At 41.0% G+C, this 11,780-nt stretch overlaps 1 protein-coding gene across 4 annotated transcripts in view; it reads left to right on the forward strand.

Moving 5' to 3' along the window:
• Positions 1 to 422: 422 nt before the first annotated feature.
• Positions 423 to 11,780, forward strand: part of PIP5K1B (phosphatidylinositol-4-phosphate 5-kinase type 1 beta) — a 159,560-nt gene continuing 148,202 nt past the window's right edge. For 2 of the 4 annotated variants that reach the window (XM_088476652.1, XM_088476649.1), the window contains exon 1: positions 423 to 700. The gene's annotated coding sequence lies outside the window, so the exon portion shown is untranslated. Of the gene's footprint in view, positions 701 to 796; positions 896 to 8,088; positions 8,258 to 11,780 lie in introns of all 4 variants that reach the window. The other 2 variants (XM_088476651.1, XM_088476650.1) reach the window with 2 other exon arrangements.

The following is an 11,780-nucleotide window of genomic DNA, read 5'->3' on the forward strand; positions in this document are numbered from 1 at the left end:
TGATAACTGATGCGGTATCCTGATGTTTTCTGAAAGATTGACTGCAAAAGTACTTTAACAAATAAGCCCCTTAATTTCACATATTGTTCTGTTGTAAATTGCAGAATCGCATATTAGGGTTCTCTGCACCAGTGGGAATCACCTGTTCTACAGAAGAAGAATTCAAACGGCTGGTATGGTACACATTTACAGTCACTCTTCCTTTTCCCTTTACAAGGCGCTGCTTTGTGTGCCACAGTCACAGTGCTTGCAGTCGTGTGTGACCGCGGTGTGGCCGGCAGGCAGGACATATAACATAGGCGCTGTGTACTGTATCTGCAGAACGTCGTACACACTGGGTTACTGTATGAGAATGCGATGCTGCTGAGGGTAAGGAAGCCAGAGAAGCAGCAGGGAGGGGGCTCCGGGCCAGCCAGGCGGGGCCTGCTATAGTATCAGTGCAGTGCTGTGTGTGTGTGTAGAGTCGGGGGAGCGGCGACGCCAGTGTAGCAGCAGAAACAGCATCATCAGACACAGGCGGGGGCGGCTCAGTGTTACAGTGGCTGTGTGTATGCACTGTACACTATGTAGTTACCCTCACATACTGCACACAGTGCACAGGCTGCCGCATTGTTATCACATATGCCCGGAGGAGAGGACACAGGATGGGACTGACATGTTGACAGAATCCCAGTGCTCAGTGGATCATAACGCCAATGAGGTGAGTGGCAAGTTTGGCACTTTGGTGCCCTGGGATCATCTAAGCGGGGGCGTCCCAGCATTTGCTTATCTATGTTTCGTCTATTTCATCCTGCAGGGTGTTTATAGAAGGGACCCTGTCATCTCGCACATCTGCTTTTACCACTGTAATATTGCTGTACAATCACCCGCCTTCCTATATACCTGCCTGATCACAGTATGTACATGTTCTGCTGTTTATGAACAAAACCATTATTTTACTACTTACTCTCTGTCACTAAGGAGTTACACGTCTCCATCATAGCTTTCTTATGTCGTTTTTCTGCATTAGACTATGGCTCAATAGAAGGATAAGTAGGTTCTCTATAAATTTGTCTCCTATATTCCAATCAGTTCCTCACCCCTTCCAGTGTTTACCCATGTCAGCCTCACGCTTATTGCAGGTTATGTGTAATTTTAGTGAGAGTTTCTGGCCATGTAAAGCACATATGTGTCATGTCTGAGCACTGGATGAAGAGTAAGGTGCACCCTTATCACATGAATACTGATTTTCCCTCTTCCTGTTTACCTTCTCACCTCTTCAGCTCACATCTACTGTAGCTCTGAAAAAGTCAGTGGTCTCCTCTACTCCCCCTGTTGTTCTACCTCTCTGCTTTCCTTCCTTGGCACACTGTGTACAAGACGTGTGTCCTGGCTGTGAAGATACCTCTGCATTGTGCTTGGACTTTGTCATTACCTATCTTGTACACATCTATCTGGGTGTGTGGATTGATAGAATAAAGCTCAGAAAAATGTCAGTGTCATAAATGTTCAGAAAATGTCTGCATGTCACCCAAAGGCACTTCTTATTTTATTTACACGTGATGGTCTGCGATCTATAAGTATAATAGAGACTACAGGTAAAGGTATTGGTATTTCACAGGTGACAATTGTTGCTGCTGCGAGTTCTTGAGCACCCCAATATTTATGCTGCCGTGGCCCCTAACCATGTCAATCATGTCAACAGTTAGGGCTCCATTTAATAATGATTCATAACTCTTTAGCACTCACTAAAGGGGTCCATGACATCTGTTCTGTATTTAGCAAAGAGCGATCAGGATAGCAATCTATAGATGGCGCAAGCTGTATGGTCTCCATTGCTGACAGTGGGGACTCAGCACTGCCTTTCCGTCTTTAACAAAGCCTTCCATGTTTTTCTGAATCACCAACGGGTTGCAGTACTGTGCGCATGGGCAGAGGGCGGTTGGGCATGCGCATTAGTCAGCAGGCTGTTTCTGCCAGCGGTTGGCTGACGGCAGATCAGCAGAGGACACCATCGGGAAGTAAACACAGCTGGAGCTTGCTGGACGGGTAAGTTATGTTAAATACCGACAGCATATTCCTAAGTGGCCCATTTATTAATGATCGCATTTGCAATGCGATCTGGGCATGACATTATCGCATTGCAAGATGCTATCACACCGGTCGAATGTATCAACCGGCACATGCAGGGACAGGCCATCCCTGCGATGTGTCTGGAGTGCTGCCGAGGCTACTGCGCAGTCACGCTGACTGTATATGTACGGCCGCCGTTGCTGGGGAGGCTATCGGGGGAACCCTCTCCGTACTATTATACACAATAATAGTTTTATTCATATTCACTTAAAAATGAACTGTAAACAATAAAAGTCATTGATCATGGCACCCAGAAACAGGGCCGTAACTAGGCTGGTGCGACCAGTACCATGGCACAGGGCACCGCAGGGCAGGGGGCGCTGTTTGGACCTGTCAATTTTCCTGTTTATTATCATTCTCACTTGTAGCTTCCTCTTCTTTTATCCCCAGCATCTCCTGGCCGCCCCTATCTCTTCCTTAGCCCTTCTCCATGAGGCTATGGCCCTTTTTCAGGTGCAATTCTTATGTCCCTATTTGAAAAATAGGGGAAGGGGGGGCGCCAATGCTCTTTCTGGCACAGGGCACCAAAACCAAAAAGTCTAGGTACAGCTCAGCCCAGAAACCTTGGATTTTTATATTAGAAAAAAAAACATAATTTGTTCATAATTACCTTGATTTTCTCTATGCTATCCATAAAGTAAACTTTCAAGTATTTGCTGGTTTCTGCTGTAGGGTTAATTTACACACTTGTTGAACCATGTAGATGGAAGTTTTCATTATGTCTCTTGTTTACCTGTATATTTGCATGTGTCAGTCTAACTTGCAGATGCTATATTGTTTATTCTGCCAAGGAAAAATGTAATACTAAAGGTCATTCACTAACCAGAAAAATATGCTGGCACGCAATACTTTCTGTTTGTTCAAATGTGCCTTATTATTATCGAAAGCATAGGCCGAAGCCTGACTTTCACCTCTGTTTAGGAATCATAAGAATTAAATCATTTAATGGAATATTACAAAAAAGTTTCCCTCTTCCAAACAGTAGTCAATCCCATGAAAGAACCATCTCCACTGCTTGAATCTCATTTATGTAATAATTTCAATTTGCATGTGGTGAATAAGTAGGAACATGCACCTTGTTGAATGCTAAGTTGTCGCCATCTTGCCCCATAATTCCTTGTACTTCTTCAATGCGACTTGTCGTGATTTTCTTTGATTTGTGTGTAAAACAAGGGCAATGAAAACAATAGTTCGTGGAGGCTACAGAAACAGCTCATAACAGAAAAACAACAGAATCGCAAGGCCACATTGAAGGTGGTTTGGCAGTGACATGATGATTCAACACACTTTTGTAAAATAATAGATGTTCCAGGAAGGATATTTATCTTATCAATTTGTATTGTTCTGTGTGTCCAGAAAGTTGGAAGTTACCTAATGATATAGGATACAGACTATCAGCTTCAGCAGGTTTATAATTATGCCATTGTATAATTGGGCTGCTACAGAGTTAAACAAAGAAAAGGAGCGATTTGCACCTTGGCAAAACAATGGCGCATTGCAGGGGGGCAGATTTAAGCTGTGGAGAGCTTTAGATATCCTAGCTCATATCAACATTGCAGTGTAAAAATAAAGCTGTCCAGCATATGTGGGCTACATGCAAAAGCAGCCAGTATTTACCTTGCATGCAAAGTAAATGTATTAGCACCTTTTGCAGTGCCACATGGTTTGTCCACTCCATTGTTTTGGTTGCTCCCAAATCAGAATCAGCCCCAATATGTGGATAAAAATCATGATTGAATTTTGTACTGAATTTTGTACTGAATTTGAATACTGTAGATGTAGAACAACAGTTCTTAATCATTTTCTGCCTGGGTACCCCCTGGCAACCCATTTGCATTATTTGTACCCTGAACATTTGCAAAGAAAAATATTTGTAATGAATATAATTACTATTAGATAAAATATTTATGCGTCACTATATATAAAGTAATAAATGTGCTATAACCAAGATTTAAAAAAGAAATAACATGCAAATAGAATATATTGTACTCGTATTCTAACATTAAAATTTAAGAAAAATTCTAAATTTACAATAAAACTATAATCTGCTTTCTTAGTATTCTTTAAGGCTATGCTATATTCTAACAATCATGGGGATTTTTGAATATTTAACTTTAATGATTACACTTTTATATAACTTCATTATTTTAAAATTATTTAGCAACTGGTTATATATATATATAAAAAGAAAACCAGAGGGCACTCAACAGGACTCAACACCATATGCAAACAAACCAGACATGGGCAGTAGAATGTGCCCACCTTTCCACCGGCTCCGTCTGGCTTGTTTGCATATGGTGTTGAGTCTGTTGAGTGCCCTCTGGTTTTCTTTATATGTGTATACGCTTCTAGGATTGGCACCCAGGCACATTGGATCGTTATATTGGCGAGTGCCAGAATCTTCATATTTTGGCCTCTATTCACCACCACAATGGCTTTGAAAAACTGCAGACTTTCAGATTTAATTTGAGGGTAATTACATCCAAATCAGCTGAACGGTGTAGGAATTACAACGGTTTCTATATGTGCCTCCCACTTTTTAAGGGGCCAAAAGTAATGGGACAAACTAAACAATCCTAAATCTAACTTTCACTTTTTAATACTTTGTTGCAAATCCTTTGCAGGCAATTACAGCCTGAAGTCTGGAACGCATAGACATCACCAGACGCTGGGTTTCATCCCTGGTGATGCTCTGCCAGGCCTCTACTGCAAATGTCTTCAGTTCCTGCTTGTTCTTGGGGTATTTTCCCTTCAGTTTTGTCTTCATCAAGTGAAATGCATGCTCAATCGGATTCAGGTCAGGGGATTGACTTGGCCATTGCATAACATTCCACTTTTTAACCTTAAAAAACTCTTTGGTTGCTTTTGCAGTATGCTTCAGGTCATTGTCCATCTGCATCTCCATTGTGGTGGTGAATAGAGGCCAAAATATGAAGATTCTGTCAATGTCCCAATATTTATGCACCTGACTGTATATATATATATATATATATATATATATATATATATATATCCAGCAAATAGGTCGGCACTCTGTAGACTTATAATCATATAAAATGGTCCTTTATTAGTCCAACGTTTCGGGGTGACCCCCCTTCTTCTGGGACAGCAGTACTCCGAAACGTTGGACTAATAAAGGACCATTTTATATGATTGTTAGTCTACAGAGTGCCGCCCTGTTTGCTGGATGTGGGGAGGGAATTATACACTCTGGAAGGGCACCGTAGCAAGTATTTTTTACCCCGATGGGGAGTGCCGGGTTCTGGTAGATATATATATCTATATATCTAACATTAGGGTCGCTGTGTCCGCAGCGCTGTAACATTTCTTTTTTGCGTCCTGTCCCGGCCATACCACCAGAGTGCATGATGTCATGCTGAGGGGGCAGGTACCAGCAGCACCAGGAATTACAGCACTGCTTGGAGCATCCTCAGGATGCCTCTGGAGGCTGTAAGGGCTGCATTGTGCACTTCTGGAGCATCCAAGTTATGGCCCTGTGTGTCTGCACTCTGGATTTCATTGAATCCAGATAATCTTGTTAATGCAGGAAATATCAGTGTATATCACTGTATCTTACTGCCTGTTATCAGGGTCCTACTGTGTTGTATAGGACTAGACATCAATAAGATTCTGCTCTCTAACTGTGCTGTGCTGTGTCTAACTATAACCTGATGCCCCTGCCCCCCCACCACCGCCATGCAATTATATAAAATTCATTGATTACCCCTGAATAAAGACTATCCCATGTTGAGTACCGCTGCCACAGACAGTTTGCATTTGGTCAGTCTTTTTTTTGGATGTGGTTTACTTTCAATGATATCCCACTAGACACTACATGGGAAATTTTTGACAATGTCTATACATTTTAGTGGAATGCTTTCCATTGATAGATATTCAACAATGAGAATGTTGCATATGCACCTCATGTTATATTTAATAAAAATGATCATACAATGCTTCACTGTTTATAAAAGAGGACACAGTAAACTGTCCTGAAGTATGTAATTGTTTATAGAACGTGGATGCGGTTAAAATACAGACGGAGGGGATTCCGACGGTCAGAATGCTGGTGCAGGCATCCTGACCACCGGAATCCTGAAAGTAAGTAGCGAGGTTAGGAGGAGGGCGTTAGGATAATGGGTTAGGTTTAGGCACTAGGGGCAGGTTAGGCACAAAGGGGGGAGGTTTAGGGTGCGGTGAGTTAGGTTTAGTCACTAGGGGAGGCTAGGGTTAGGCACTAGGGAAGGGTTAGGCACTACGGGGGGAGGTTTAGGGTGCGGGGAGGGGAGTTTAGGTTTAGGCACTAGGTGGGGAGGTTAGGGTTAGGCACTAGGGGAGGATTAGGCACTAATGGGGGAAGTTTGGTTTAGGGTGCGGGGAGGGCAGGTTAGGTTTAGGCACTAGGTGGGGAGGTTAGGATTAGGCGTTGGGGAGTGTTAGGGCTAGGGTAGGGAGGTTTAGGATACCGACCGACAAAGTGTCTGTATTCTAACCCTGCCGGGATGCCGATGTCGGAATTCTGACCGCCGGTATCCCGAAGCATCCTGTACCCATTCCATAGAAAGTAATAGCTACAATTAAATTTACTCCCTTCTAATTTCTTTATCATATTCACAATTGAGTCTCCTTAAATCAGTGTAGTTTTACCAAATTATTTAATTTACAGTGATGAGGAGTAAATAGCTAAACAGAATTGTCAACTAGCAGTAACAGAAGCTTTGTACTGCGATTAGAATTAAAATTGTCTTCATTTTAACAAACCAAAATTAAGTGTGTATGAAATAGTTTGAGAAATGTATGTCAATAAACACAACAAGACGTGGATAGAGAGGTTACTGTACTTAAAACTAGCTGTCTCACTTTTGGACATATGGCAATTGCTGTTGTGTGAGATGTACATTTCCGTACTGTGCATGCTCACCAATAATGTGTCTATGTAGGATTTTGGGAATAGCAGACTAGCATCTTGTTATGTGTAAAGAGGTGGATCAGGGTGGGGGGGAGTGGTACGGGCTAGCAAGGGTACAGTAAGTGTGTGTTCATGTAATTTTGACATATTTAAACATGGTGAAATCCACATATATGCCATTTAGGAAAAATTTCACTCACGTATACTGGATGGATGATATGATGACCATTAGCATCACTATCTGATGTGCTAATGTGCTCCCTGCATATCGACCTCTCCAACTGACATAGTATGGTGGCTGTATTATATCCATTTTGTTGCAGTCTCCTTGATTTATATGTCTTTTCCATTTGGATTACTTCAGCCTTTCCCCAAATTTAGGCCCACTGAGGAAATGACTTTGAAACTTGGCAAACAGTGCAGAACTCTTTGCTCCAATATTATAGACTGTAACCGTCTCTGTTACTGTGGATTTTTAATACATTTTCTTTATTGGTAACTGACAGTGTACAGAGTATACAGTATATATGGCATAGAACTGTTCTACAAAACCTGTATCGCAAGATCTGCTGTCACACCTTGATAGAATGTAAAAGACAGTGTTTGTACATATGAAAGCAAACACAAGGTAAGCTGCTTGCGAGAAAATTAAAACAATGCTTTGGAAGAACTTTGGTGACATGGATTGCTGAGGTCTGGATGGTTTATTAATTTGATAGATACAGTGTTATATTAGTGTTATAGGAGTGTAGCATTATCAAGATCGTGACACATAATGAAATATAATCAAATTAATATATTTTAATAATACCTTTTGCGAATCTAGCAGATGATGTGTTTGACAACATGTTGACATTGTTTTGCTGTCTTGTGCTCACCTGTTGCATGACATTACGTGACACTTATTTATCATGCACACCTATTGTAACATGCCTGGTTTGCTCTCAGATGTCTTTGTTCTTTGTCATTGCCTAGCATCCTAATTGGCCATGTAATGTAATCTGTACTAGTATGATAGAAACTAGTAACTTCCATTAGGAGTAACATATCTTCGCTTCCCTCTGCAGAAACAGCTGAACTTCACAGGTCAAGGCTCCTGCCACTAAGTTGCTGCATTACTGCCTGTCATTTTGAATAATAACAAGTTTCTGACTGTGTGGTTTTCTGTCTTGCTTGTACAGAAATCATTCACCCGTTAAACAACAATTTCTCAGCAAGCTCTGTTGGTGTTTTTCAGTAAGTGTCTTTGTGGCTGAATATTATTCTATAGATTCATTTGGTTCTTTATTTTTTTTGTATTTGGTAAAATGAATAGCTTTTTCTGTGTGAGGGTACAATCTGTTCTAGCTCACGGAAAAAGCTGGCGAAATTCTACAGCAAAGGCAACTCTAAAAACTCTGTTAACTTATATTTTGCTCAGGGCATTAAAAGTCTTGATATACTACTCTGTCAACGCACACGTGGCTTTAAACATCAGCATTTAACAGTGCCTGTGCTTAGTTTGACTGCTTCTGTTAAAAGCCCAAGAACATTTCTCTAAATCAATAATGCATTTTGCAGTGTGTTTCTAGTTCCTTGCAACCCTCTGAAAGTTGTTGGCACTTAAAAAGAAAAAGAGAAAGAAAACTTAATTCTGCTTCAAACAGTGGTGATTATTCCCTGTGGGTGGTTGTTGGGGTGTATTGGATTCATGCCCAGGGGTCAACAGCTGATATTTTGAAATATTTTTCTATCGACTTCACCTGTGTACTAATGCCGTAGGTTTCTGAAAATATGTTACTCTGAGGGGTATATTTACTAAAGTGCAGGTTTATAGAAGTGGAGTTGTTGCTCATAGCAACCAATCAGATTCTAATGATTATCTTCTAGTAAGTGATAGATAAATGATAAGTAGAATCTGATTGGTTGCTATGGGCAACAATTCCACTTCTAAAAACCTGAACTTTAGTAAATATACCCCTAGTTGTGTTTGCTATTGCTCTTCTTATTCTGTTATTATGTTTTTATATTTGTTTCTGTCTATTCTGTTGGTGGCTATGTCTTTATTAGATGGAATTAACAATACAAATAGAGCGAGTTTACTTGAGACAAATGGCGCAACGCATGATTTCACAGCTAGAATGCAACTGTTGTGCACAATGTAGTGCCTTCTTCTAATCACATACAGGGCCTGATTCTGAATCGGGCGAACGTGGAAATGCAGCCAGATCTGCAGGATTTCAGCATTCTGCATACGTGCCAAAGAAAGAAATCAGGTCCAAGGCATGCGTAGGATCAGGTATACGCACAGGGACGGAGTTTGCTAGTGCGTATGGATTGATGCATCCGTTGACGGACCACACTATTTGTAAAATGGACGTTTCTGGGTGGCAACAGTGGGAACACACGGAACTATTCCATCTCCTGGAAGTGTCATGGAAATATAATGGTTGTGTACAGTATGTTGGCTTCCGTGCTCAAACATAGTGTGCGGATGAAAATTGGACACCTGTTCCTATGGATCTTTTGCAACAAGCATGGAGGTGGTTACATTCCCAGATACTAATGATGACAGTTGCAGCTGGGGATGTGATAGACTTCCATGGATTTTTATTATACACGGCCAGATTCTCACTTAAGTAAGTAGGCTACGAATGGAAAAGGCTTTTTGAAAAAGATGCTTATATGGAAACTGCCAAGATGTGAGGTGGGGACTTTGCAGCAGACACCACCCAGGAATGCAGAACTATTTGCCTGATTGCGGACAATTACATGGAATTGAAATCTATCCACTGTTTATGCTCTGATGTGCCTATAGATTACCAGTCTCTGGTAGGCGACCAAACCACATGTTTTGCTACTACCTTCCTTTGGATTTTAATATTATTTAAGAACATATTTGCCTGTTTGTAATTTTGTCTATTAAATTGAACCTTGTATTAGACAGTGTTGCACTATGGAGTCAATCCTATTAGGTGCGAATTGCGAGGCACGACTTGCTTTTCTCACTTCGAATTCGCATAGCGAATTAATTTTGCAATCCAATCAGCAACTTGCACTGAATCAGTCAGACTGAATTCGCATCTTTCCACTCGCACCTCCCTGAGGGTGAGAGATGGAAAGGAAAATCTTTATTTTAAGGTTGAAATGTCAGGACACTGCGCTGAACCCCTTGGACAATCCCCCCCAATGACTAGCTAAGCAATTGGAAGTTTCCAATTAGCTTAATTAGTCCAATCATTACATGTCATTTTTTGGGGTAAAAAAAAATTGTTCTCAAATTACCCCAAAATTAGCTTAGGCACCCCAAATTTAATTACAATATTTTTTTAAGTGAAAAATAATTGTGTTTTATAGTTTTTTTTTTATGGGGGTCCAGGATGGTCTTCCCACTTTTTCATGCACTTCTCTCAAATCTCATTTGGCAGTCAATTCGCACCCCTCCGCTGCGAGTAGTGCCAATAGGCATTTTTAATTGGATTGGAGAATTCTCAGGAGTGCGCTTCGATGGGAAGTCTGCGAGTTTCAGGAAACAAACTTGCTACACCTAATTGGATTGACCCCTATATTTTCTCTACTTTCTCCTTATGATTACCATTATGGAAAGCGATATATGAAATTAAATATGGAGGATCCAAAGATATTGACAAATTTGAAAGATTTTTTCCTGATGTACATAAGAATTAGTGGTGTGGCATCTTTATCTGAAAATCTTCAAACCTCTGGGAAGTGGGAAAAGAAAAAAATCACCTACTTTATTTCCTTTTACACAAGGGTGATACAGTAATGCACTATAGTGACTATTGCATGCAGGTCTGATGGGCGATGCCGCTGATGACATGCGGGAGTGTGCATCATCAGCGTCATAGCAGGTATACACTAGCTAGGCCATGTGCCTGATATGTCGCTCCGATCTGCTGGATTGGACAACATATCGCCTAGTGTGTACCCGGCTTAAACTGTCCTCTGAAATCGCCTTTTCAACATTTAAATATAAATCAAACCCTCACTAATATAATTGTGCTGGCGGACCCATAAACAATACAATATTTTCTTTCCTTTCACTATTCTCTTGAATAAACATAATTATACATATGGACTACAGTGGTTGTCACAGGCCTGTCTGGGTGTATACACGTTCACTGGACTGGGCCTGGGTGTGTTTTCAATCTGTGTGTGATTACTTGAGTCTCCCAAATAGCATAATAGTCTAATTCAATAGGGGCTTGTCAATATTCTCTTTGCCCATTTCTATTTCAAGTGCTACATCCAGGGTGCGAACTGTTGCTATTTCCTGTGTGCCATCTCGCCTAAAACCTTGGTTTTTATTGATTGAACTCCATCAACGCTGACCATTGCATTGTTTTTGAATCTTGCTGTCTGCCCTGACCTTAGTGTTCTTGGTATTTTTGATTGCTGATTTTGTAATTTTATACATGTCCTAATACCTATCTGGTATAGTATTAAAAGGTGCGTATCCACTAGCAGATAGTGGAACAACAGTACGATTACAACAATGTAATCATACAGTCGTTCCTCATCCCATGTAGTGCCTACATTGAATGATAAGCCGTTCAGTGTAGGCACCCTACCTCATCCCTGAACATGGCTAATCTGTAGTTATCGGCAAATTGACCGGCATGTTCAGGCGATGATTGATGTCGGAAATGACCAGCTGGAGTGTGCATCGCTGCTCCTTTTCGACATTTTCATGCCCGATTTGTGAACGATTAATGAGCGATTGAACGATAACGATGTCGTTATTGTTCAATCGCTCATT

This window comes from Taudactylus pleione, unplaced genomic scaffold (assembly GCF_031769625.1).
Source record: "Taudactylus pleione unplaced genomic scaffold, aTauple2 ptg000190l, whole genome shotgun sequence".
NCBI classification, from domain to species: domain Eukaryota; kingdom Metazoa; phylum Chordata; class Amphibia; order Anura; family Myobatrachidae; genus Taudactylus; species Taudactylus pleione.